The 25,671-nt window shown below is 42.7% G+C and overlaps 1 non-coding gene across 1 annotated transcript; it reads right to left on the bottom strand.

The window, feature by feature from the left end:
- Positions 1 to 17,444: 17,444 nt before the first annotated feature.
- Positions 17,445 to 17,516, bottom strand: TRNAH-GUG (transfer RNA histidin (anticodon GUG)). The gene has a single exon. It is a non-coding gene; the product is annotated as a tRNA-His (tRNA).
- Between the last annotated feature and the right edge of the window lie 8,155 nt (positions 17,517 to 25,671).

The raw sequence follows: 25,671 nt of genomic DNA, 5'->3' as shown, positions 1-25,671 counted from the left end.
AAAAGCCACCAGCGGAACTTGCATCTACTCTGGGCAGTGAATTCTTATGCATATATCACACCTAGTTATATTTTCCAGCATTTTTAGATGGTTCAGCAGATTTCCAGATTTATCATCTTCATAACATTCTTATACTACTTTCCAAAGCTGTAGAAACCAATAGCAACATTTGATGGCCGTGAAATCATATTTATGGGATCCATTAAAAACACCGCACTGGTAGTTAAATCTGGAACCTGACATAAGTGATGAAAGAATATTGGAGAAGTCCCTGTGGAGTAGCATATGTGGGCTATGCTCGTAGCATCGGGAAGCATCTGTCACAAATTTCAGCTCTCCCAAGCAGATCTAAGCTGACATTAGCATTGAGGATCCAAGACACATCCAAGAAAGTCTGTGCAAAGATGGGCTTTTAAATGATGGTTGTATTCCCACTGTACCAGCAGACTTTGACTTGAATACAATGTAGAAACCATACTATAGGTCAGACTATTCTTTCCAAGCCAAAAGAGAGGCTCCTTCCAATAGATGATGGTGTTCTTTGGATCAGATCAAGAAGGAAGCGCTGCAAGTATTGATCTGCAGTCAGCTGCACCAGTCATTTTAAATATGGACTAAGCACATTTTTTGCTCCTAAAGCTTCTGTTTTAGTGATTTCTCAGCGAACCAAAACACCAACAGCACTAACACGAAAGCTTACTACCTTATTCTCTGCTTCCTGGGAGCTAGAGGCCCCCACAGAATGAATTTAAGCTTAGTGATCAGAAGCTTGCCCTACAGAATGTTGTTTTGCTGCCTGTTGGAGGTCATTCCTAGACGACTGCACTCAGAACATCTTGGAAAGCCAGAGGGTAAACCAGCCTGTCAGAATCTCCGAGTCCACTTTCTGACCTGGGAATAATACAGAGATATCTTTTTGTAGGAGAATAAAAACAAAACTTTTAACAAAAGTGCAAAGGAAGGAAACCTTCTGATGTCTGTCACAGAGGCTCACAGCAGGTCCCCTCCTGATGGGCTCATATTCCCCTGATGGTACAAAGCAAGTGGCTCTGTGACCTGATTCCTTTCAGCACTTCAGTGAGGGGCCACAGCAGGGAGAAGTTTCTGTTTTATTGTAATCACTGCTGTTATCCCCTTACTTTCTAGCTGGGACATTGCTGGCTTTCTAAGCTATCCAACCCTAGGCAACAATTTCCCAAGTTATTAGCTTTTAGCAAACATTTTACTTGCTTGCCCAGGGTAAAGTCAGAAAAGGTTTTTAAAGCATGTGCCAAGTGTTTTTAGTGGCACCAGATGCTGAACTCATGTAAGGCCATTCTAGACACCACACGTTTTCACTCCTGGCTGCAGGATGCCAGCTTTGCCATGGTGTAAGCTGCAAGAGGATGCTGGACCTCAACCTCACAACTCTCTTGGCCTTACAGAAATGAGCACCAAAGGCTTTCATCCAGGCAGGAGAGCTCCAAATCTCACCCTTCCCAAATTACATACTGACCAAAGCCCACTCCCAGCAGTGCCAGAGGTGGGTTGGTGTGCTACATAGACCATGTGAAAGTGCACATCAGTGATAGAATGACTCAATCCTATGGTGTAGGTCCTTCACTTACTCTGGACTGGACACTTCCAGATCTTCATAGAATCATAGAATTGCTCAGGTTGGAAAAGACCTTCAAGATCACAAAGTCCAACCGCAACCATCAAGTCCAAGTGCATCCACTTCTTCACTCAGAGGGCGGTGAGGCCCTGGCACAGGCTGACCAGACAAGCTGTGGATTCCCATCACTGGAGGCGTTTAAGGCCAGGCTTGATGGGTTCCTGGGCAGTCTGATCTGGTGGGTGGCAACCCTGCCCATGGCAAGGGGTTGGATCTAGATGATCTTTGATTCCAACTCCATTTCAACTCCAAGCCATTCTCTGATTCCATGACACTCCATTAACTCGAGGGGTGAGCTAATGGCAACCACATCCTCTTCCTTCTAAATCTGTTTCTTACCAATGTTTTGTTTGAAGTGTACAAATTCTCTTTATATTTGTATAAATCTCCAGTACAAATCCTTCTAGAATGTATTCAAAGGCATTAGCAAGGGACTTAACACGAATATGTTTGCTTACCTCTTATCTGTGTGTTTCTGATTCCTTTACACTGCTAATGTGCTTTTAATTTATTTTGCTTGCTTTGTTTGGCTGCAGCTCATCCTTTTGTTCAGTGACAGTTATGTTGGTTCCAAACTCCAATGCCTGCCTCGGCCTCAGCCAGATACTGATGTTTTCCTCACCTCTTCAATTGTGAACCACTGTTACTATTGCACTGAATCAAGGTCTCAGACCTTTCCTGAGATGTTCTGACAACAAATGTCTGCTTAATTCTGGCCTAAAAATCAGCTGGGGTTGAGCCTCCCATCCACATGCTAAGGCTGGTGAGTCTGCAGCCTGGAATAAGCTTTATTATTGTACATCAGCCTCCAAGCTCCATCTGAGCACCAAAGCCCATACATTTTATGATACTGTATATTGTCACTACTAAAACCTCATTCTATCTTTGTAGTTACCTCATTTCACTATGGAATAATGTACAGTGCTAATGACATGGCAATGGTAATAAAATGGCCCTATGATGATTTAAAGCAAAAACAACCTCCCTCCACCCCAAAAGCCTTCTAACTGGCACTTACTTTTATGACGAATTGCTCATTCACTTATTAAACATTTATTGTTTCCTCAATAAAAGTAATCTTAGATGTATTCAATTATTAATATAAATAAGGCACAGAATTGGAAACAGAAGCAATCTCATTTTCTTTTCGGTATTAATCTTCTCTCTTATTCAACCATCACAAGAGCAGAGGGAAAAAAAATCATTCAGACTGACTGGAAAACAAACACGAGAAAAGCGAAATTCTTATCTGTATCTGTGTCAGGGAATAAAGAATTAAAACTCCTTGGAAACGTGTAATATTTCCAAATGTGTGGTGGGATATTGTCAGCTTGGTGTGGCTCTTGAAACCTGAGGCTCCCACAGCTGTTCAGCAAGGGCTGCATGGAGAGAATGCAGAACAGGACCGAGATTGCTTTGTGATGTAGGTGTGTAAGCACACATATGCACACACAGGAATGTATGCAGATGGCACCAAGCTGAGGGGTGAGGCTGATGTGACAGAAGGAATGGATGCCATCCAAAGGGACCTGGATAGCACTGAGAAGTGAACTCAGGTGAACCTAATGAGGTTCAATAAGGCCAAGTGCAAGGTGTTGCCCTTGGGTCAGGATAATCCCAGATGTCTACAGGCTGGAAAAAGAAATCTCTCAGAGCAGCCTCCCAGAGAAGGACTGGGGGTTCTGGTGGATGATAGCCCAGAAAGCCAACCATACCCTGGGCTGCATCCAAAGCAGCATAGCCAGCAGGGCGAGGGAGGTGATCCTGCCCCTCTGCTCTGTGCTGTGAGACTCACCTGGAGCACTGCGTCCAGATGGGGAGTCCTCAGTGCAGGAGAGACATGGAGCTGTTGGAGTGCTTCCAGAGGAAGGTCACAAAAATAGTCCCAGGGATGGAACACCTCTCCTACAAGGATAGACCGAGAGAGGTGGGGCAGCCTGGAGAAGAGAAGGCAGCAAGAATATAATTGTTTTACATTTAGGTAGAAAAAGCTATTTATTCATGATTTGCCCACTGTATTCATCCCTCTATTTTGCAAAAATCTCTTATAGAGGAAAATACTTGGAGGATTGGAAGGGAAGGAGATCTTCAAGCTCTAGGATTTCTGAAGTAGACAGAATGAGAGGAAACAATGCAATATGAGAAATGAATAGAAAGAGATCATGGGCTGTTTGTTCTAGTAACATCCATGCCAGAGGATGTGGTCATTGTACGCAACCACTGAATGAAATGAAAAATGTCCTGGCAAAGGAAGAAAGAGAAGGGATAAACATGGGAACCCAGGGATTTGTGCTGCTTTGGGATCTCATAGAAAATAATAATTGTGAATGGCTAAACTTGTGAAAAAGCCCACAGATGTATAGGGAACTGGAAGCTATTCATTTTGTTTTTATTTTATTTATAAGCCTATTTGGGATTTTACTGATATTCAGAGGATTGCTGAAAATTGCCAGGCTTTTCTTGCTATTTTTCAGCTGCTAACCATCAAATTCCTTTTCAGATTCTGATTTGAAGCCATATTCACATCCATACTCATTTAGCATGAGCAAAAAGAGCCAAAACTTGTGTTTTATTTCACTAGCATTACATTATTTATGGAGTAAGATCTCTCTTACTTCAAAGTCAGACACCAGTTCATTGGGATTTAACCATATATTTAACTTTATTTATCATGAATAAACTCCTAAGTGAATTGGATTACTGGACAGCCATGAAATACCAATACACAGTGCTGGTGAATGTGGTCTTCATCCACTGTTGTGGATTAGAATGCAGGAAAAATCAGCTCGTCAATAAATGTGTTCTGGCATCATTCTGAGATAAAACCTGCAGATTTTACTTCTTGCTGCTTAAAGATTTGCTCGATAAATATATCTATATTGAAATCTATGCATTTACATAGCAGAAGTAATGACACTCAAAGCACTAAGGGCACTAAAGACCGGAAGAATTTTTCCATCTATTACCAGCAGATGTACAAAAGGATAGGAGCTCTCTGGAGTATAGTGTGATACATTTTTTTTCCCCAAAGTAGCACAGCTCAGTGACACAAATCACAAAAGCAGCACCGTGTGCCGACCTGTCCATCACCACTTGCCTTTAGGATAATGCCACCAGCAGTCCCAGCCAGGGCTGCCAAGCCCTGGGGCAGGTTGGCAGTCTGCAGGATGTGCCTTCGTCCATGCCCACCACATAGGCTGAGCAGAAGCAGCAGCCCTTGAACCTCAGAGCACACCAGCATTCAATAAGGACAGTTCCAAAAGCAGCCAAATTGCTAAAGCTGTGTGTGCTCATGCTCATCACCCTAAAATCACAGAACGGCCCGGGTTGGAAGGGACCTCAAGGATCATGAAGCTCCAACCCCCCACCACACGCAGGGCCACCAACCTCCACATTTCACAGCAGCCCAGGCTGCCCAGGGCCCCATCCAACCTGGCCTTGAACACCTCCAGGGATGGACGGGGCATCCACAGCCTCTCTGGGCAGCTGTTCCAACACCTCACCACTCTCACAGCAAACAACTTCCCCTTCATATCCAACTGAAATCTGCCCTCCCTCAACTTCAAACCATTTTCCCTTGTCCTGTAGTTGTCAACCCTTTCCAAGAGTTGACTCCCCTCCTGTCTGCAGGCTCCTTTTAGGTACTGAAAGGCTGCAATGAGGTCACCCCACAGCTTCTCTTCTCCAGGCTGAACAAGCCCAGCTCCCTCAGCCTGTCTTCATAGGGGAGGTGCTGCAGCCCCCTGATCATCTTTGTGGCTCCTCTGGACCCTCTCCAACAGCTCCCTGTCTTTCCTGTACTGGGGGCTCCAGACCTGGACACAGATGGGGCCACCTCCCTGTCCCTGCTGGCCACCCCTCTTCTGATGGAGCCCAGAATGCTCATTTATGCTATTAACAATCAAAAGATAACCAGCACCCAGTTGTGGCAATTTGCTGCTAGCAATCCCCTCCCAACCTGCAGTGCTTTACTCATTCCACACACAACATCTCTGGCTAGCCATTATAATTCTTATTTTGCTGCTATTTTATCAGTGCCAGCATATCATTTTATCATATTTTTTGACAAGTCCACATGCAGGTGGAGATGCAAACAGGGAAAAAGAAAACCGCAAAAAAAAAAAAAAAAAAAAAAAAAAAAAAAAAAAAAGGAAAAGATAAAAATCTGTTGGAGTCAAATTGAGTTTTTATATTAGAACTGACTTCATCGGGTACATCATCTGCGAGCACTGGAGGAGGAAAAAATCTGGTGGAATAAAGAATACACCTGTAAATATGTATATGCATGGTCACTGTGTTCAGAATTTAGGAAAAGATCAGAAATTGAGAGCTGTTTTGAATGGGGAAAGTATACTGCACATCACAGCTGTGAATGGTGGGGGGATTTACCACTGCATTGTGTGCACAAAGGTTTCTCATTCCCTACAAATGGTTTTACTGTCACAAAGAATGTACTTAATTATCTTTGTAAGCTAAGGCGTATCTTGAATTTCAGAATAATGTGTTCAGATGCAGAGATGGGCAAAAATAAATAGGTCATTAAAAAAAATAATTAGTCATGAACAGCAATATTTGTAGCAGCTTAAAATTATTATGAACAGATGGATTGCTTTGACTTTAGAGATACTGGACTAAGCAGAGACAACCAGAAGAAGGATCACAATGCAGTACAGATTACATAAAAATCTGTTGTTGCTTCCCAGGTAACTAATTATCTAATTGCTTCCAAACAACAGAAGATTGTGCAGAGAAATGGGCTCCTCTCAAGAGAATTGAGCATCCGAGCAGGAGGAAGCGTTTTGCATTAAGCAGAAAAGAGCGTTGTTGTCCTTTTTGCGCGGGCTCCACAAAAGTTACGCATCGCCTGGTTTCAGTTCACAACAGATCATTTTATTATCTCCCATTATTATTCTTTGATTTTTTTTAATCATCGGTCATGGCCTTTGGGTTGAGTACATTTTCAAATGATGGTGGAATTCTTCATAAAGACAGAAAGCCTCTCTTTATGTAATTGCCAGGATCAATTGGATGACCCTCTTATCAAACGTGTCAGGACTCTTGTCAAGTCCGGACGCACAGCACATGCTGAGTGGCTTTGAATGGCATTTCCTCTGGGGAGCGTGTGCTCCATGGGGTGCAATATTTTCACTGTGAAAAGCATGTGATAAAGATTTTCCTTTTGCTTTCTGTGCTAAGACATGCTGGTTTCCTTTCTTTTGCATGAGTCGCGTATTTGTGGAGCTGTTTCTAACAGCTGATGGCTGGCTCACGCTGGGTTATGGAATGATTAAAGCAGCCCGGATTCTTTGGGCAATGATCAACTTCAGCAGAAAAGCACACAACTCATGGAGCTCGCCTTAAATTGCAGCTATAAAAATGATAAGACATTGGAATTGGTACTTTGAAGAATTCTTTGGAATGAAATACGAATCAATTCCAATGAAATAGCAGGGCTGTTTGAAGATGATGTGGACCTGTGTATTTTCGTTAACGCCGTCATCAACTCTTTCAAGTCATACGAGCAAGGCTTGAGAGACCAGTTCAGTATAATTGAATTTAAAGGAAGACTACACGCTGATTACAGGCAGAGTAAAGCTACGGAGTATTTGTCTAATGGGTTTTCAAGGAATTGCTGGTGAAGCTCTTCTTCAAGGATGGCAGAAGACTGAAGGGAAAACATATGTGCCTGGTATTGAGTGTTTGACTGATGGCTCAGTGTGAAGGATCAAAGCCCATTAAAACAGCTACAAAACTGCAGGAAATAAAAGAGGAGTGCGAGGTGTTTCTTTATTATAGCTGTAGAAAAGTGTACTTGTTTCTGAGTGTAATTAGTTCAACAGATTACATCTTAGCAGCAGAAGAATCAATACCTGGGTCTGGCCTTCGTTTAGGAAGAAAAACAGATAAGCTGCGTTCCACCTTCCCACATATCAATATGGCTTTATTTATTTTCTTGAGTATGACAGTCTGCAGAGGCAAACACCCTTTTTGAAGTTAAAAATGATTCTAAAAGAGCAATCCAGTTTTACAGTACTGGATAATGCTAAATTCCAAGTGAAGAATATTGTACCCAATTTTTTATTTTTATTTTTTTAGAGAAAACTACATGTTTTCAGAGCTCCTTTGTAATATTCTTCACTAAACCTCGCAGATTATCTTCTGAATTTTCCTCTCTGAGTATTTTTATCTGTAAATAAATAGAAAAAAATTCTCAGCCATCAAATAAAAGGGTGTGTTGCTATGGTATGCTGAATATACATTTCAACCATTAAACTGTGCTCCCGGTAACTTAAGCACCAGGCAAGCTTCCAGTGGTTTGTGTGGCTGCCTGGACAGGAAGGGATGGTCAGTGTGTTCATCCAGGGGGTGCATGGAGACTAACACCCTATTTAATTAAAACCCAAGCAAGTAATTTGGTCTGAGGTAACTGGGAGAAGTATACTTGGCTAGAGAGAGGCCCTGAGTGAACCCAGGGAGGAACTGAGCTTCCAGCTATTCCCTCCATGCAGAGGTCAGTAGGACGTGAGCACAGCCTGCAATGCATGCTTTGTAGCATGATTTTGGTCTTCCCCATCAGTAGGGTCCTCACTTGCTTAATTGCCTACTTTGCGCTAATAAGGAAAAAGTTTTTATAAAGAAAGCAGTGCAAAGACAGAGCCTGGGAAACCTCTGTGCTGCAGAGATGCAGAGAATGAACACAACCCCATGGCCAGGGAACTTATTTGGTTTTGAGTTGCCTTCTGAGGAGCGAGAAAAGGTTAAGCAAGCAAAGAAACAAACAACAGAATGCTTTTGCTGATATAAATTCTGATCCAGGGCTGCACAACATAATTGTTAAAATTTGCACAACGCAATCTGCTGTTTTGGATCATTTTAGTAGAAGGACTTGGGAAGATGGCAGACCAGACATCCATCTAGACTATGGTTAATACAGAACAATGCAAACTTCAGCTGATTTATGGCCGGTAAGACTATGTGCAGTGTAAAGGAAGATGCTCTGCTTGCTCATTATATAAAATGCTACACATTTATCGTACATGAAATAGCTTTTAAAGGTATTGCCTGAGAAAGGAGTAGCACACAGGACATTAGGCTAAACCTGTACTGTACTTTATTATTCATTTTGCAGGGAATCTCAACACAGCACACCAGGAAATGCATGTAGAAGGTAGATCAGAAGGTTGTCTGGCCCATCACTGTCCCTCTCACCTGCAGGAGAATTGACTCCACCTATATCCTTCCTGACATGCATGGTAGGTATTTTTCCTGGTAATCAGTGTTGGAAACTCTGCCACCTCCCCAGGCAACTTTTTAGGAATGATTTCCATCTAGCCACTAGACTGCTTTTCTAACGTCTAGAAATACCTGAAGAAGTGACAGATTATACCCCTTTCTCCAAGGGTGTAAACAGACAATATACAACCTTGGATGGGATTTCCTTCAACATGTTTGATTCTAAGAATAACAGCAGTTCTTACACGAATTTTAGCTCTAAATGAGCCATCCAGCTGATCTATCCAGAGCAGTCCTCATAGTCCCAGCACTGCCTTTGCTCCTTGAGGCTGCCAGTGGGAGAGGGAGGTCTTCATCCCTCAGGTGAAATCCCCTGGACAGTATTAGCTTGCCCCCAAGGCTTGGGGCTGTGAGACAACCTTGAGGATCTTTTCCTCCTTTTCCAGGGTAAAGCCTCTAGACCCACTGGGAATCCTCACCAGGTACTTCTCAAACATCTTGATTTTAAGTGTATCAGGCATCCTCGTTGCTGGGGATGCTGATGAAGGTTTGTAAGTTTAATCAGCTGAAGATCTGGCACAGATCCTGCAAGACTTGATGCCAACTCACATTTCTCCACCTGCCTTTGGGTTCACAGTACCTTGGTGGCTCTGTTGGTAACTGTCTCTCAATGATTGCAGGCACTCTCCTGCAACAGAACTGAATCTTATCAGTTTCTTCTTATCAGACTGAAGAATTTCAGCCATGCAATGTGACTTACTGCTTTAATTCTCCCAACAAAACGAAGATTTCCTGCTGCATTTGGGGGGAAAAAAAAAAAAAAAATCCAATTTTTTTCCAATGAGAAAGTGTAACAGAGGGGCTGTCGTTCTAGTTGAAAAGCTGTAGAAACTGCCAGTATGAGTCTGCACTGTCCAAAGCAAAAGTAAGACTGCAAATGTAAGAGGATTTGTACCTCCAAAACTTTGATTTCTCCATGTCATAGAATATATCCTAAGAAATACTTTCTAGCTGGCTGTATGACCACCACCACAGAAGAGAGACTTCCTTGTGACTCTATGGTTTTCATAGAATAGAACCATAGAGTGGTTTGAGTTGGAAAGGACACTTAAAGGCCACCTGATCCCATTCCCCACAGTGAACAGAGACACCCACAGCTCCATAAGCTGCTCAGAGCCCATCTCCTGCCTTGGGTGTCTCCAGTGACAGAAGACATTATAATTTCTTTATTATTATTATTGTGAGTAGTAATGTGGGATAAATACCCAGTATGCACAATCACTTGGTTGGGTGGGTAGCATTTCCTTGGTATAAAGCACTATCAAACTTCCCAAGAACTTCCCCAGTTCATTATCTGATCTCTTATTTTAACGATCCCAGCAGATGTCAAAATCAAACATAAAGGGGCTTCATACCACCTTTTTAAAACTGAAAAGCATTTTCATAGATTTGAGAGTCCTTCAAACCCAATTATCGAATCAAAATGCAGTTGCAGCCACTCTTTAATATCTCTTCAGAAGTATAAAAACACCCATGTATAACTAATCACTTATCAGCTTGCACAGTAAGCCCTTTCCCTCGCATGTGTTTCATAACAGCCTATAGGAATTAAAAGAGATACGCGGCGCTTCGCATTCACCTACATCCACAAAGAAGGCCATAATGTTCCTACAGCTGCACAAACAGCAGCCCCAGCCTGACGTGCCATGCAGGAAGCTCTCAGCAGATGAAGTCAAATGAGAGCTCATCTGCACTCCCACCACCGGCTACAGCCCCATCAGTTGATGTGGGTGTTAAGATATGAATGCATACGTCTATAAGTAGGTGTGTGTATATGTCTTTGTGTACGTGTATATAAATAGGTAGGTAGAATCATAGAATAAAAATCACAGCATCATTCAGGTTGGAAAAGAACTCCAAGACCCCAAAGCTCAACCCCAGCCCATCCCACCGTGCCCACTGCCTGCATCCCTCAGTGCCACATCTCCATGGCTCTGGAACACCGTCAGGGATGGTGACCCCACCACTCCTGGACAGCTGTGTCAGTGCATCACTGCTCTTTATGAGAAGGTTTTCCTAATATCCAACCTGTAGGTTGTGGGATAATGTGGTGAGCAGCCATGAGAGCACATACTAAGAAAGCTCACGTTTTTTTGATGCAATATTCCCATCTCGAAGAGGCCAGACAGGTCCCACCTCACAGACTTGGAAACGTAGTTTAAAAGAACTAGAACAAGCCGCAACTAATAACATTCCTGAATAGCCTAGCTTCCCTGCTGTCAGTACAGCTCCATGGATTTACACCGTTGGATGCTGCCATGCCCTAAATGCTTACTCTAGGGAAAAGCTATAGCATATTTCACGTGTTTATTACTGTCATATATTACCACAAGCTGATTCACAGCTGGTGTGAATTGTCATCATTCTGTGAAGTTAACATCCAGGTCTTTTCATAAATGCATAGACATGGCATTATACATCACCTCTGTCCTCATGTATGCATATTTATACATGGCATGAAGGAATAAAGATTCGAGCCCCAAATGCTCAGCTGATATTACTTGGTGTGATTCCCTCGATGAAACTTTATAATAAATTTCACCCTACCACTGCTTTCCTTATGTTTCTGTCCTAGTGTTGATGGAAGTAAAAATATTGTGGCACATAAAGGGCCAGATGCTTGAAAAACAAGATACCAGTGATTATAGAATCCTAGAATCACAGAATGGCCCGGGTTGGAAGGGACCTCTAGGATCACGAAGCACCAACCTCCCGCCACAGGCAGGGCCACCAACCTCCACATTTCATAGCAGCCCAGGCTGCCCAGGGCCCCATCCAACCTGGCCTTGAACACCTCCAGGGATGGACGGGGCATCCACAGCCTCTCTGGGATCCTAAAAGTATACTCTGGCATCATCCCCCAGGATTATAAGACACTTTAATTAATTTCTCAGCAAGCTCCTTTTTGGTTTATTCACTTATCTATGTTATTACATGTAAGTGTATCCTAACATATTAAAATCAAAACAAGAAAGTAATGTCTTCTCTTATTCTTGCTTCTAATTGCTTGTGCCAGCAAATAATAATTTAGGCTTTTATATACATTTTCAGGCAGCTTCCTTATGTGTTTCATTTTCTTCCTTCACTTTGCCTCACTCTGATGGATTTTGCCTTTTTGCATTTTTTTATGCTTTTATGTTCCTGGACTACAACCACAGCAAGAAAATGAAGTTCCTATTAAAAACTATGCAACTTACTTTTGCTTACTGATTTAACCTATGTGAAAAATCAATAAGGATTTAATTCTATACATAAAAATATTATTAGAGTTTTATAAGGTTTCTTTAAGGCCATGCTTAATTAATAATGCCAGAGAGGGTTTTTTTTCCTGTTTCTTTGGTGGGTGTTTTTGGTCACCCAATAAAAATAGGAGAAAAAAGGTTTAATATAGTAATTATTAGAAGAGCAAACTCTGTAAGAAGGGGTGGCTGTTTTGCCGTATAAGGTATTTCTTCCCATGGAAGGAAATAACATAAGGTTAATTGAGGAGGGAAAAGGAGCTGCTGGCAATGCACAGGCCTGGAAAGGTGAGGAAGAAAGAAACCAGAGTAAGAAGTGATTAAATTCAGTGCAAAGGACAGCATGCAAAATAGGCAGAAGCAAATGGTTACCAAAGACAACTTGTGTGTTCAGAAATTGTGCTGAGAGGAGCTTCAATGAGGACATGGTCGGAGTAAAAGCAGAAGAGATTTCTTTGGAAACGGGTAGGCTTTATTTGGGGAGTTGTATTTCCCTGGAAAGTATGGGTATTTTTCTAATAGCAATGTCCCTAATTTGTCTGGAAAGATATAACAGATCCTTGAATGGTTCCTGCTGGGAGGGCATTTGCTGTCATGACAGAGCTGAGGAGAGAGGAACCAAAGGGATGGCCAGGACTGAGGGCATCCAGATCTGGCATGGAGGGACTGGAATAGTTGGTCTCTTCCCTTTACAGACAGACTGACCTGCAGGAAAAGGAGGGACAAAAAGAAAAAAAGTTGTAACTTTCTCCATAAAACACAACTTTTAAGGGCTCTGAATCAATTATGTGCTTCAGAAGGACGTAGGATTTGGATTGCTCCCAGGCTTTGCAGGATTTCATTCTCATTAACACCTACTCTGCCCTGGTCTAAGTCCAGTGATTTCAGCAGAAATACTGCTGATCTTCATAAAAGTCTGGGCCTGTATGTACACATTTCACAGATTTCCTCCCAGAAAACAGTTCTTTAGTCAACTTGCTGCAAAGGCTAGAAATGGAAAATCAAATTACTTTCTGCTCCAGGTAGCACAGCAGCTGATCTTGGGCTTAAAGTTTCAAAATGCCTGAAAGATTACAACCATTACTCTGAGCACTTCTTCCAAGGAATGCTGGTTGAACTGAGACCAGACCTCATGGTAGGCTGTGATTACGTTGGATGAGCAGCTCTTCGTCAAGAGGAAAACAGAAGAAAGTAGTGTTTTTTGTTATTGTTGTTGTTGTTTTGTTGTGGTTTTGTTGTTTTTTTTTTGTTTTTGTTTTGTTTTGTTTTGTTTTGTTTTGTTTTGTGGTGATGTTACGTGGGATTTTTTTTTCCATGAAATAAATGGTGGTAGAGCCAACCTCCACCTGCCATTCCATTTCAATCTAGGTGGTGAGATCAAATATCTTTGATCAACATCACCAGTGGTAACCATCCCCAAGGGTCAGCTTCTCAACCCACAGTCCCTTCACCCAAGGGAATGCAGGGCACGGATGTGTTTGGACCTCACAGCCTTCTGTCATTGGTAAATAATTTTCTGATCTCCTAATATTTTGGCTACTTGGAGCCTGAGGACAACAGCATGACAAACGAGCTCTTGGCACTTCTGCAGACCATACCAGGCCTGAATACAACAGGATTATCTAATTTCAGTCTTTCTGACAGCTTATTTCAAAGCAGACTGAACATGATTGTAGCATGTTAGATATAGACTCATAGGCTCCACATCCTTTTGAGAAGGATGAGACAGAACAGATTGGTCTCGGCAAGGCTTTTCCTGAATGTGCTGTTCCTCCAGGATCCAAACAAGCTCAAGGAAAGCTGTTAGCTGTTTCAGCATCCACAGCACTGTATACCTGCACGTACACCAGGCAGGTTCTGGCACTTGTATGTGAGATTCCTGTAAATAGAGACCCATTACAATTTGACAACTTAATGAATGAGAAAGCCATTTTTCATTACACATCTCTGAATGAAAAATACTTCTCATTATCTGTGTAATGAAGGTAAATCAATGAGTGACTTTTGAATCCTCATGTTAATGGGAAACCCAATACCTTGCCTGAGCATTAGCTAAGATGAGTTCTTTGCTGCAGCAACCAGCAGCTGAAACCAAAGTGAAAATGAGTAGGTGAGTAGGAAAGAGTGCATTCCCATTTGCCTAGGAGGAATTTAAAATTGTGATTATCAGATTTTGAAACACAGTTGTATATACAGGCTAATCTTAAATGACAAATTGGTCAGTCATGATCTAAAAATTAATGTAACCAATGTATAAATCTTCTTCCAGATCTTTTTTTTTTTTTTTTTTTTTTTTTAATCATGCTGAAAGTAATGACTCCCAAAGTTTAGCTGGCAAAAACAGAAGTTCATCAGTCACTGTTCGAGCTTTTCCCATGCTACTAGCATTAGCCTTCTTAGCCTCAGGAAAGCTATCAATGATGCTGTACTTGGATCTATGCAAATACCAATTAAAGCCTGTATATGTCCTGAAGAAATGATAGTCCAAGCAGGCAAAGTGCTGAAGAAGAAAGTAAGCAGTGGAACAACAGGAGACATAAAAGTGGCTGCAAAACCAAGCAGAGAGAGAGGTGTGTTCTCACTTTGCTTTAAGACAGGAGAAAGGAAATGTTTGTATGGCTGAGGGAAGACCCAGGAGAGACACTGCAGATGACTAAGAGGGTATGGGAAAGTGATGAAGCAATGGGAAGGAAGAGAATAGGGAAAAACAGATGAGACAGGGAGAATTTGAATACCAGTGGCTGAATGGAAAAACAAAACAAAACAAGGTGAATGCTGATCTTCCTGTTGTCATTTTTCTCCAGGAGAAGCCAGCTAAATCCTGCTCTGAGAAAGAAGCAAAGAGAGGAAAGTCCTAGGACAAAGTCAACTGTACAAAAAGTGGTAATGAAAATGGGCACTGCAGCAACCTGAGGCAGCCTGGAGGCTCATAGAGGCAGACCCTGTGGGGTGGGGAAGAAATGCCTCAGAGAAGTCATCGTGGCCCCCACCAGCAGCAGTACTGCCTTAAGTTGAAACCTAAGACACAGGAAGATGCTGCAGATATGAGGTCTATCCGATAACTGTGTCTCAATGGCAATCACTTCCCCAAGCTCCTTGCTTGCAAATCTGTGCTGGAAAGTTGCTTTGTAAAACTTCCTTTTCTTCCTGGGCTATCAGATCTGGATCAGATCAGCAGGCATTAACACAGAATGGCCTGCAGCTTACTCACCTGCACATCATGGTTCATTGGCTTGTGTGCTTCAGGAAGAAATCCTTTTGGCACTTTGTTGCAGTGCATGATTTGTACAGCTGTCGGATGATTCAGCTCTCATTCAGCTGCAATTGATCTCAGAGCAGTTGCAGACTGACACTGAGCATTGCAGCCTGTTGGTTAGCTGCTCCCCACAAAACAGTTCTGCCAGCTCTGGGGGAGAACAACCTGCAGGTGTCAAGGAGGGGATTCTGAGTAAGGGCTCTTGTGCTGAGCAGAGCTGGAAGAGTTCCTGAAGATCTCAGTGTTTTGGGGAACCGGAATGGAAATCTCCCAGCATTCAGAGAAGGATGGAGGGGAAGGAGGAGAAGCACCCTGATTACAAAGTTACACTGCATGGAAGCAGTGAGATATTTCAGCAGCAAACAGCACTCACAGACAAGAAAGGATCCCTCTGTGAGAACATGCTGAGCAATAGCTATTCTGGGTTCTGCTGTGAAAAAAAAAAAAAAAAAAATCAGTGAAGAAATGAGGAAAGACATTTGAGAAGACAGTATGCATTCTCTAGGCATAGCGCTATGCACACAGGTGGTACAAATGCATGACAAACTGATGGGTAAAGCCATGGCACTAAGAGATGGAGACTGTTGATGCTGGGAGCAGGGGCTGGGAAGGAGAGAGAAAGGGAGTTATCCAGTCCTGTCCTCTCATCCCAAGCACTAGCAGCCCAGGAAGTGATTTGCTCTTTCTTTAAACTGAGTTTCTGATTTAGAGCTGACCTTTATATATATGAGGAGAGGATGCTGCAGTATAAACACTGTCACTAACAAGAGCTGTTTCTTTACTTTTCAGAATGGGCTGCTTCAGAAATCTCATCTGTGGAGTCTGATCACGAGGAGCAGCTCGGAGAGCCTCTGCAAACCCACTGATCTGGGGGAGGTTGGAGATGAGAACAGCCATCAGCCATCAGACGCTGCTGTGACAGCCAAGCTCTGGGCTTTATTTTCCCTCTCCAAGAAGCACAGTAACTTTGCATGTGCTTTCCCAAGGCATGTGGAAACCCATCTGCATGGTTAGATCCACCCTGAGGTCAGAGAGCACCCTGAGATTGAGGGCCATCCCACCAACTCTGGGCTATCAGGAGACATCCACGTGTCCCCGCTCCCTGCACAGCTCTCTTGTGCACCGCAGACATTCCATGCCTGGTGTTGCTATCAGCAATTACCAAAACAGATCCTGCAAAGTTGCCAGGGAGGTTGTTCATCTGCATGCATTAACTGAAGGGCAATCCAGTCTGCTTGGGAGTTAGACTTTCCCCAGCAAAGCTGTGTAAATATAACTCCAAAGCATTCATAGACGTGCTGGGAAGTTTCCTCTGAGCCAAACAATATTTTTAATTCGTTGATAGCATTTTAATTTTCTCATGATGAAGAACCTCTAAAGGCAACTGCATTGGAGAGGGAGAAAGGGTCAAGAGGCAATTAAGAAAGGAAGATCTTGCTTTTCACTGCTAAGAAAAACAGTTAATTAGATGAAACAAGCTAAAAAGAGAGAGAGAAGAGCTGAACTGCAATTTGGAAAATTTAAAAAGCTTTCTATCAAATAAATTGATTAGCACACTAATCATAATCAGGACTCTTGGATTAACAGTTAATTTGGGGAATCAATTAATAGCAGCATTTTTCAAATCATGGTTGCCTCTGGAGCGCAGGGAATTCATTGCGGTGTGTTTTTAGAGATAACAGATGGTGGATTAGGGCTGCGCAGTGATTCTCTGACAGTGTAACAACTCTGTTGTACCCCACTTCCAGGACTGTCTTTTGAGATATTTGTGTGTTGGCTGAGCTGTTGTAAATCCTTCCTCAAAGCCTCCGTGCTTTCTCAAATCATTTACATTGGAGCGCAAACTTTGCTCACAACTTTTTTGCTCCCTCTGCTCGGTTTGAGGGCTCGTGTAATAATCTCCCTCCAGCAGCTGCGAAATAACAGATGCCAGAGTATGACAGAGTTAAATCAGAAGGGGCCCACCACCCAAAATTCAAGCCATGTTTAGGGGGAGTGTTCCTGCCGTGACTCGGATTCGAACCGAGGTTGCTGCGGCCACAACGCAGAGTACTGACCACTATACGATCACGGCTGTGCTGTGCTTGGTGCCACTGCTGAGCACGGTTATGTGTGCAGGATTTGAAACTGCTGCTGTCCTGGCATTACCTTGTTGGAGTGCCCAGCTGCATGTCTTGTGTTCTGTTCCTCATGGGAGCTGAGATTCAGCAGCAGGCACAGATGGATCCAAGTTAAATCCCACTTTGCAACCTTTGCTTGAGTTCCCCAGCACAGCAGCTTTCAAAACTTTCCTTCCAGTATTTGAAGGGAGAGGATAAACAGGAGGGGGAACGGCTGTTTGTGAGGGTGGATGGTGACAGGACAAGGGGAATGGTTTGAAACTGAGACAGGGGAGGTTTAGGTTGGATCTGAGGAGGAAGTTTTTCACGCAGAGGGTGGTGAGGCACTGGAACAGGTTGCCCAAGGAGGCTGTGGATGCCCCATCCCTGCAGGCATTCAAGGCCAGGCTGGATGTGGCTCTGGGCAGCCTGGGCTGCTGGTTGGCGACCTGCACATAGCAGGGGGTTGGAACTGGATGAGCACTGTGCTCCTTTGCAACCCAGGCCATTCTAGGATTCTATAAGTCTTCAATCCCAAATGAGAAAAACTATTTCGAAGGCAGTTTCTCAAAATACTGTCTCACAGCTCTCATTTTAGAGTTGTCTAGTTCAAATCGCTCCCTCCATCCATGGTACAGAAGGAATTTTGCTGTGCAAGCTGTTCAGATTCACATGCCTTTCTTTCTAGTGATGAACCACCCCACTGGAGGGTCTCTTCCACACTTAGGACCAAAAATATTACAGAAACTCACTGCAAAGTATTTGTTAAAGTAAAGATGATGGCTTCTCTAGTGTCTGTGTAATTATACTTTAAAAATGCTCATTAAAATTGATTTTTCTGTTCAATTTTATAAACAATGAAAATATATGAAATATGTATCTCCTTTGAGTAGCCCATTCTCCCCCTTCTATCCCCCCATCACAGAATGTCCATACTAATATTATCTGTAATAAAATCAGCACAGTTAAATGAGAAATAGTAATAAACTATTGTTTACAATATTCAAAATAAGGGAATAGAAGGAATCATATACAGCATGTTTAGGAAAGGTAAGACATTTATACATATATCTACTTTGAAAATTGCAGCTTGTGAATGATGAAATTATTGGTAATGGGAGAGATATAATCTGAGTGCTATGGTATGTTTATGTCTCTAACTCCACTGACATGAGAGGAAGGGTGTGTGATAAGGAAGAGGCAGAGGCATTTAGAATGAAACCTTCCTGGAGCAAAGAAGGCTGTGGGGTGACCTCAGTGCAGCCTGCAGTACCTAAAGGGAGCCTGCAGACAGGAGGGGAATCAACTCTTGGAAAGGGGAGATAACAGCAGGACAAGGGGAAATGGTTTGAAGTTGAGGGAGGGCAGATTTCAGTTGGATGTGAGGGGGAAGTTGTTTGCTGTGAGAGTGGTGAGGTGCTGGAACAGCTGCCCAGAGAGGCTGTGGATGCCCCGTCCATCCCTGGAGGTGTTCAAGGCCAGGTTGGATGGGGCCCTGGGCAGCCTGGGCTGCTGTGAGATGTGGAGGTTGGTGGCCCTGCCTGTGGTTTGGGGGGGGGTTGGAGCTTCGTGATCCTTGAGGTCCCTTCCAACTCAGGCCATTCTGTGATTCTAGGATTGTATGAAAGTTTCATGTGAGTGTGCAGCTGAGTACAGATGGTAAGGCCACTCATAACCATTAGAAATCCAACTTTTGAGAAGGACTGTCTAAATGTAGTGGTCTATCTCAGGATGGACAGAAATATTCACAAGAGCTCCAAAAGTAATGCCTCCTGTCATAGTATGTTGGTCCAAACACTGGAGGTGGATGTTGGTGGGATGGCAGGAGAGGTTAAACCTTCTCACCAATATTCCATGACATGTTGACAGGTGGTAGCAGAGGAGCACTCTGACAGAATGAAGTCTGACATCAAAGGGCAGAAGAAGCAAAGGTGTGGAACTGGTTTACTTCATACAGGAAAAATTGTGCCCGTAGGCATTCACTGATGCTTGCTGAATGTTTATGGAGACCAAAAAGTAGATTTGAGCATGCTGAGGTGGTGGGTAGTGCACTTCAGCAGTGGCAACAGTGATGTGAAAGACAATAGCCTGACACTCAAGGTTAGGCTGGGGGGATCTCTGAGAACCTGATGGAGCTGTGGGTTTCTGGTTCATTGCAGGGGAGTTGGACTAGACTGGACCCTTAAAAGTCTCTTCCCACACAAGTGATTCTATGATTCTGTAACTACATCAACACAATCATTTAATTTATTCTTAGATTAATTGTGTTTCTGAGTCAAGGGCTTGCTGCATCAGGACTACAGGGGGATTCTGGATCCCATTCTGCTGAGAAAAAATGACACTTGAGTCACAGGGTCAATGATAGATTACTGTTTGCCTATGCCAACACGCCAGGTTGTTTACTTAATCTATGTACGATGGGAGATTCTTATCCCAATTATGTATCCACTGTTTGTCTTTAGATTTATCATAACAGCTTGCTTAAACAAAGACAAATAAAACACTGTTACACTGTGATGTATTGTTCTTGATAAACGATATAATGTTCCTAATTCAGAAGTTGGATGCCAATTTTAAGTATGTTTTGATTCTGCTCTCTTAAGCTTTCTTTAGGCAAAAATTCTTCACTCAGAGGCAGTGATGCCCTCGCACTGCCCAGAGCTGTGAGTGCCCCATCCATAGAGGTTCCTGAGGCCATGGATGTGGTCCTGGGCAGCCTGAGCTGGGGGGCACCCAGCCCACAGCAGGGGATGATCTTTGAAGCCTGGTTCTATGATTCATTGATTCTACGACTGTTGTGGCTGTGAACCTGCCATTGTCCCACAGCCTGGTTTTCTGCAGGAGACAATGAGCATCCCTCCAGATTTTCCATGAGCCCTAATAGCTTTGAGATTAAATCAGAGTCATTTGATACCAGAAATTCTATCTTGATTTTAATCTACCGACCACCTTATCCCATAATTTTTTCTAAAAGGCGACCATCCACTTAATCAAATTTAGGTTCTTTATGTGTCCTTAGAATATGTATAACATCCATTAAAGAAAAAAAAATCATCTTTCATTTTCTTTTCAGTTGAAAACCCCTCTGTAATATTAGATATGTTTTCTTAAAATGTTGTAAAAAGGATTAAAGTCTGACTCCTCTGATGAGAATCAAGATGAAATTCTCTCATACTGTCTGTGCTTAAAAAGGGGCATGAATTGATGGATACTTAGAAATAGAGGCAACAGGAAGGAAGATGCTTCATAGAATCATAGAATCATAGAATCACAGAATCATAGAATGGCCTGGGCTGAAAAGGACCACAATGTTCATCTAGTTTCAATCCCCTTGCTATGTGCAGGGTTGCCAACCAGCAGACCAGGCTGCCCAGAGCCACACAGAATAAGTGTGAATTCTGCAGTGTAAAAACCTGCCTGTGTTTCCAGGGATCTGTGTGCTCAGTGATGGAGTCTGATGGGGAACAGAGGGTGCTACATCCTCCCCACTGTGTCTCTCACTGTCCTTGGCTGGTCTCATGAACTGCTGTGGTTTAACAAAGCATCATCACTTCTCCAAGTTACCAGCAATGACACTAGAAGAAATTTGGTGTTGGCATTCAAGCTGGACCAAAGCTTTATATTATCCTGTCCTGCAGAATTTGGGGCCTTTCATCTCCAGGGCATCTTGTACTCGGAGATTTTTTTTTCTAATGCCATTGATGTAGCAAATGAGGCCACAAGCACCTGCTTATTATTAAGAGCAGGAACAGTGATGATGGCTATGGTTTAAAAAAAAAGTACACCTTTATCTTTCACAGCTGCCACTGTCCAGCTGGCTGAGTCTCAACACTGGTTTTGTAGTGGCAAATTACACAGTGATTTCCCCACTGCTTCTCCCAAACGTGTCTTTATGTGGGACTTAAACAAAAATCCACTATTAATTAATGTTCATATTCAACATTTATCCTTAGTTATATTGTTTGGGCTAGGTCTTTCCTTTTAAATTCCACTTTAGTATTGATTCAGTAAGGTATTTGGGACTGCTTCGTAGCAGTATGGATATGAATTGACTACACTCTTACATGTAAAATAAATGGTGGAGCAAAACTGGGCTTTTGTTTCAGATTTGTGCAGCAATGTGTAATGTATTCAGCTGCCCGCACTTAAATATTATTTCTGAATTTTGCCCCGAGCTGAATTAATTCCCAAATAGAATATTTTTCAAAGTTCCCCATGTCATGTCAGCAGCTCTTTAAATGCACATATTTTATATATGTGCATTAGTTTCTTGATTATGAAAAAGTGTTATTAAATATGTAATAAAATATTTACGCAGTATGACTTTAAAGCTAAGAATATTAGATCACAAGAGATTACTCTAATTGAAATAGTCTGCATGTGAAGCTGGAGTCTAATTTAAGCTGCCTAGCCTACTCAAAACTTAAACGAGTAATATATGGGTGACACCTGATCTGCATTGCTCTTCAAATACCAGCAGTTGCAATATTATTAATTCTTTATTAAATTGAAAATCAAATAAGCCATTTCCATTCAGTGAGCACTGCCGTCTGCGTGACTTGGTTATTTATAGAATTTATACAATGTGATTGGTAAATAAAGTGAGCACATACGCAAATGTGCATAAACACACACATACATTCATATGTTGCATATCTTTTCTAACTATCAAGGTCAAAATTTGGTTAGATCCTTTAACACCTGCTTAGAATAAGCCCTTGAATTCATGCCTAGCTTTAAGCAATAGGAGTAGAGGGAACGGCCTCATGTTGCACTGGGGGAGGATCAGATCGGATATTAGGAAAGATTTATTCTCCAAAAGAGTGGTCAGGCACTGGCACAGGCTGCCCAAGAAGGTGGTTAAATCACCATTCTTGGAGGTGTGCAAGAACCATTTAGATGTTGTGCTAAGGGATGTGGTTTAGTGGGGAAATATTGGTGGTAGGTGGACGGTTGGACTGGATGATCGTAGAGGTCTTTTCCAACCTTGGCAATTCTATGATTCTAAGTGCATTGACTGCACCCATTTATTTGGGTACATGCAGTTCAGAGTGAACATACCACATAGTGATTTCTGGTGATCCACCAGCCAATGCTTTCAAAGAGAGAAAAAACACAAAAACCGAAACAAAAATGCCCGTTCACCTGGGAAGCTCAATTTCTGAATCTTAATTAAAACAACAGCAGCAACAACAACAAAAACAACAACAAAAAAAGGGCTTGTAGTGCCTATTCTGGCCTCAGGAGAGCCTTCCTGCCCACCTGGAAGGGACTGGCACTGGTCTTTGGACAGAGCTGTGGATGGGGAGCACTGGTCAGCATCATGAGTTTGGCCAGGGGAACAAATGCTTTAAAGCTTCCAGAAGATTTGATGGATGAAGTTTTCTGTCCTTTTTTGTTACACATATGGGACCTTTTCATCCATTGACATCAATCAGATTAGACCCATCTCCAGAGAAGAGGCACTGATTTACAGTAGCCTAAAATGTCTTGGACACATCAACCAAAGCCAAGCCACCACCAGGATCAAAAGCAGATTGTTGACTCCATCCCCTTCCCCCCACTTCCTCATCACCAGCCACTTTATAGCCCTGCATGCATCAAAATGGTGCCATCTGCTATTATTTAACCTGTAGCTGTATTGTTAACATGGATATCTGGGATGGGACTCGCCTGTAAAAAAATGTGGATCCCTTCAAAAGCCGTGGGCATTTTTGGTGGTCTCTCATCATCCAAAGGTGTGGTGAATTGCCTCCCCAGGGCAATTCTGTCACTGCTCTGAGCACGAGGAGAGCTGAGTGCAACTCCCACGGAGATATGCAGTGGTGGGCAAAGAACCCTTCTCCAACTACCTGGGATGTCTCTGCTTTAATCCACATTGAACAGTCCTGTTTCAACTTCTGAATAATATATTCTGACAGTAAAGCATAGTTGTCAGATGTTTTGGAATGAATATCTGCTCCAGCTGGCATCAAAAACCGTAAAGCAATGTAGCCTTTGAGCCAAAAAGGAAGGATAATGTTTTCAGGAAAAAGAATACAAGGATGAAGGTTCCATAAAGATGAGTAACGGTCTCTGGTGACACCTGAAACGAACGAGCAGAGTGATAGCATTGTTAAAATGCAAGCACACAACACACAAAATCACTTGGATCTGAAACAGGGCTCTGCATTTCCATGGCAGAGCACAATGAACAGAGCCCACTGACAATGTTTCTATTAATACGAGAGGACTTCTAAGCAACAATCAGGGAGTTTTATCAGCTCGCTGTCAAAGAAAAAAGCAATTGGAATATGTGCTCCAAGGGCTCAAACCACATGGTTGATATTAGCTCATGCAAGGGCTCAGGTGGAATAGTTCTACGCACCGAGAGGCATTTTGGAAACGTTTTTTGTAAGGTTTCCAGGCTTCTCGGTTCATTTTGAATACAATATGTGGTGGCAGTTTTGGTGTAAGAATTATTAATAATGAAATCTTTCTCAGTTTTGATCAAAGGAAGAATATTCCACTTTTTGCTCAGTCACTTTCAGAAGTCTCTGAAATCCCAAATCATACCTAAAGAGTTGACATTTGAGGAAAATCTTCAGATGAATCACCAAGGGGGGACCCAGAATCCAGTGATCTTACAATGTTATCCTGCAGGTACTGAATATAAGCCATGTAATCTGTCTCTTTGGTTCAAGAAAGAACCATCCTTAGCCATCTTCTGACAGATATACAGTTGACTGGTGTTCCAAGATCTTCAGAGTATGTGAGAACACCCACCAGCCCACCCCATCCCTCCATTATCCTTTACACCAAGAAGTTTCTCTCAGCGCATAGCCCAAATCATCCTTGCAACATCAGGAAACCATTTATTCTTGCTAAAATCTTCCAGGGAATAGAGAAGTCATAGAATCATAGAACCATAGAATATCCTGAGTTGGAAGGGACCCACAAGGATTATTGAGTCCAATCCCTGGCCCCACACAGCACCACCCAAACCCAAACCCTATGTCAGAGCGATGTCCCAGACTCCCTGAGCTCCAGCACTCAGGGCTTTGCCCACTGCCCCCTGGGGCACAGCCTTGCCCTGATACCCAACCTGAGGCGACCACTCCTTTTTCTCTACAGTTGGTTTTTTAATCATGGAGATACACCAAATTTCAGTCAGATTGAGGCCAGGCTCAAGGAGCTTCAGCAACTCTGTGTGTTGGAGTAACATGTGCACAGGTATCACGGCTGTGCCTGGTACATCTGTAAGTTGCCCTGCACCCTGTGCTGGTGCTATCCCTACACCAGGACGTGGGGCAATGATTCATGGGATCAGAAGAAACTAAAATACCAAACCAAATGCACTGGAAAGATAAAATCAAATCTGAGTATACTGGCAGTGTTTCCTTTCTTTGGAACTCTTCATTCTATTCACCGCGTAGTAGAAGCAGCTCTATTTTCTAATAAATAACTCTTATTGACACCTTTGTACTTTCATTCTTTAGAAAATTTCTGAGATGAAATGTGTCATATCCAGCATGTGGTTTAGTTACCAGACCCTGTTATCAATTTACAGTGCAGAGAAGCAAAGTAGAAATGCTTAATATTGCTGACACACATCTGCTTTTTAAGCAATATGGGCTCATTTTCCAAAGTGGGAACTTGCTGTCTCTCAAAGATTTGAGGAACCAGTGATTTAGGTGGAAGCAATAAACATTCAGGAGTTTCCAAAGGTATTCTGTTCACTAAGTAAGTGTTTTGGAGGAAACATGAAAATTGCCCTTCTCAAAAGCCTTTTTTAGCACTTTTTTTTTTCCTTTAGAAGCTTTTTTTGCCAATATGCTTCATGAAATACACAACTTTCACACTGATTAGGGTGCTAAGTATATCTGCATTATGGGAAAGCCTTACAAGAAGCACCTGTATAAAGCAGAGCTGAGATTTTCCTGCTATGAACTCCAGCAGAAATATTGCAGATTTGCTCCTGACTGCTGATGTGATTGAAATGACCGAAGTCTGAGCAAAGCTGTGAGAGAGCACAAAGTCCTCCCTAGGCTGAGTTCCCTGCCTTTAGGGGGGAGCTGTGAGCTGCTGGCCCTGCCTGAGCAGTGCTGAGCCAACTGCTTCCTCTCTCCTCCTTGCAAATAGCCACAGCAG

The sequence above is a fragment of the Meleagris gallopavo genome, chromosome 5 (genome assembly GCF_905368555.1).
Source record: "Meleagris gallopavo chromosome 5, MGAL_WU_HG_1.1, whole genome shotgun sequence".
In the NCBI taxonomy this organism is placed as follows: domain Eukaryota; kingdom Metazoa; phylum Chordata; class Aves; order Galliformes; family Phasianidae; genus Meleagris; species Meleagris gallopavo.
The sequence above is the reverse complement of the archived record's forward strand: the minus strand, read 5'-3'. Positions and strand labels throughout refer to the sequence as shown.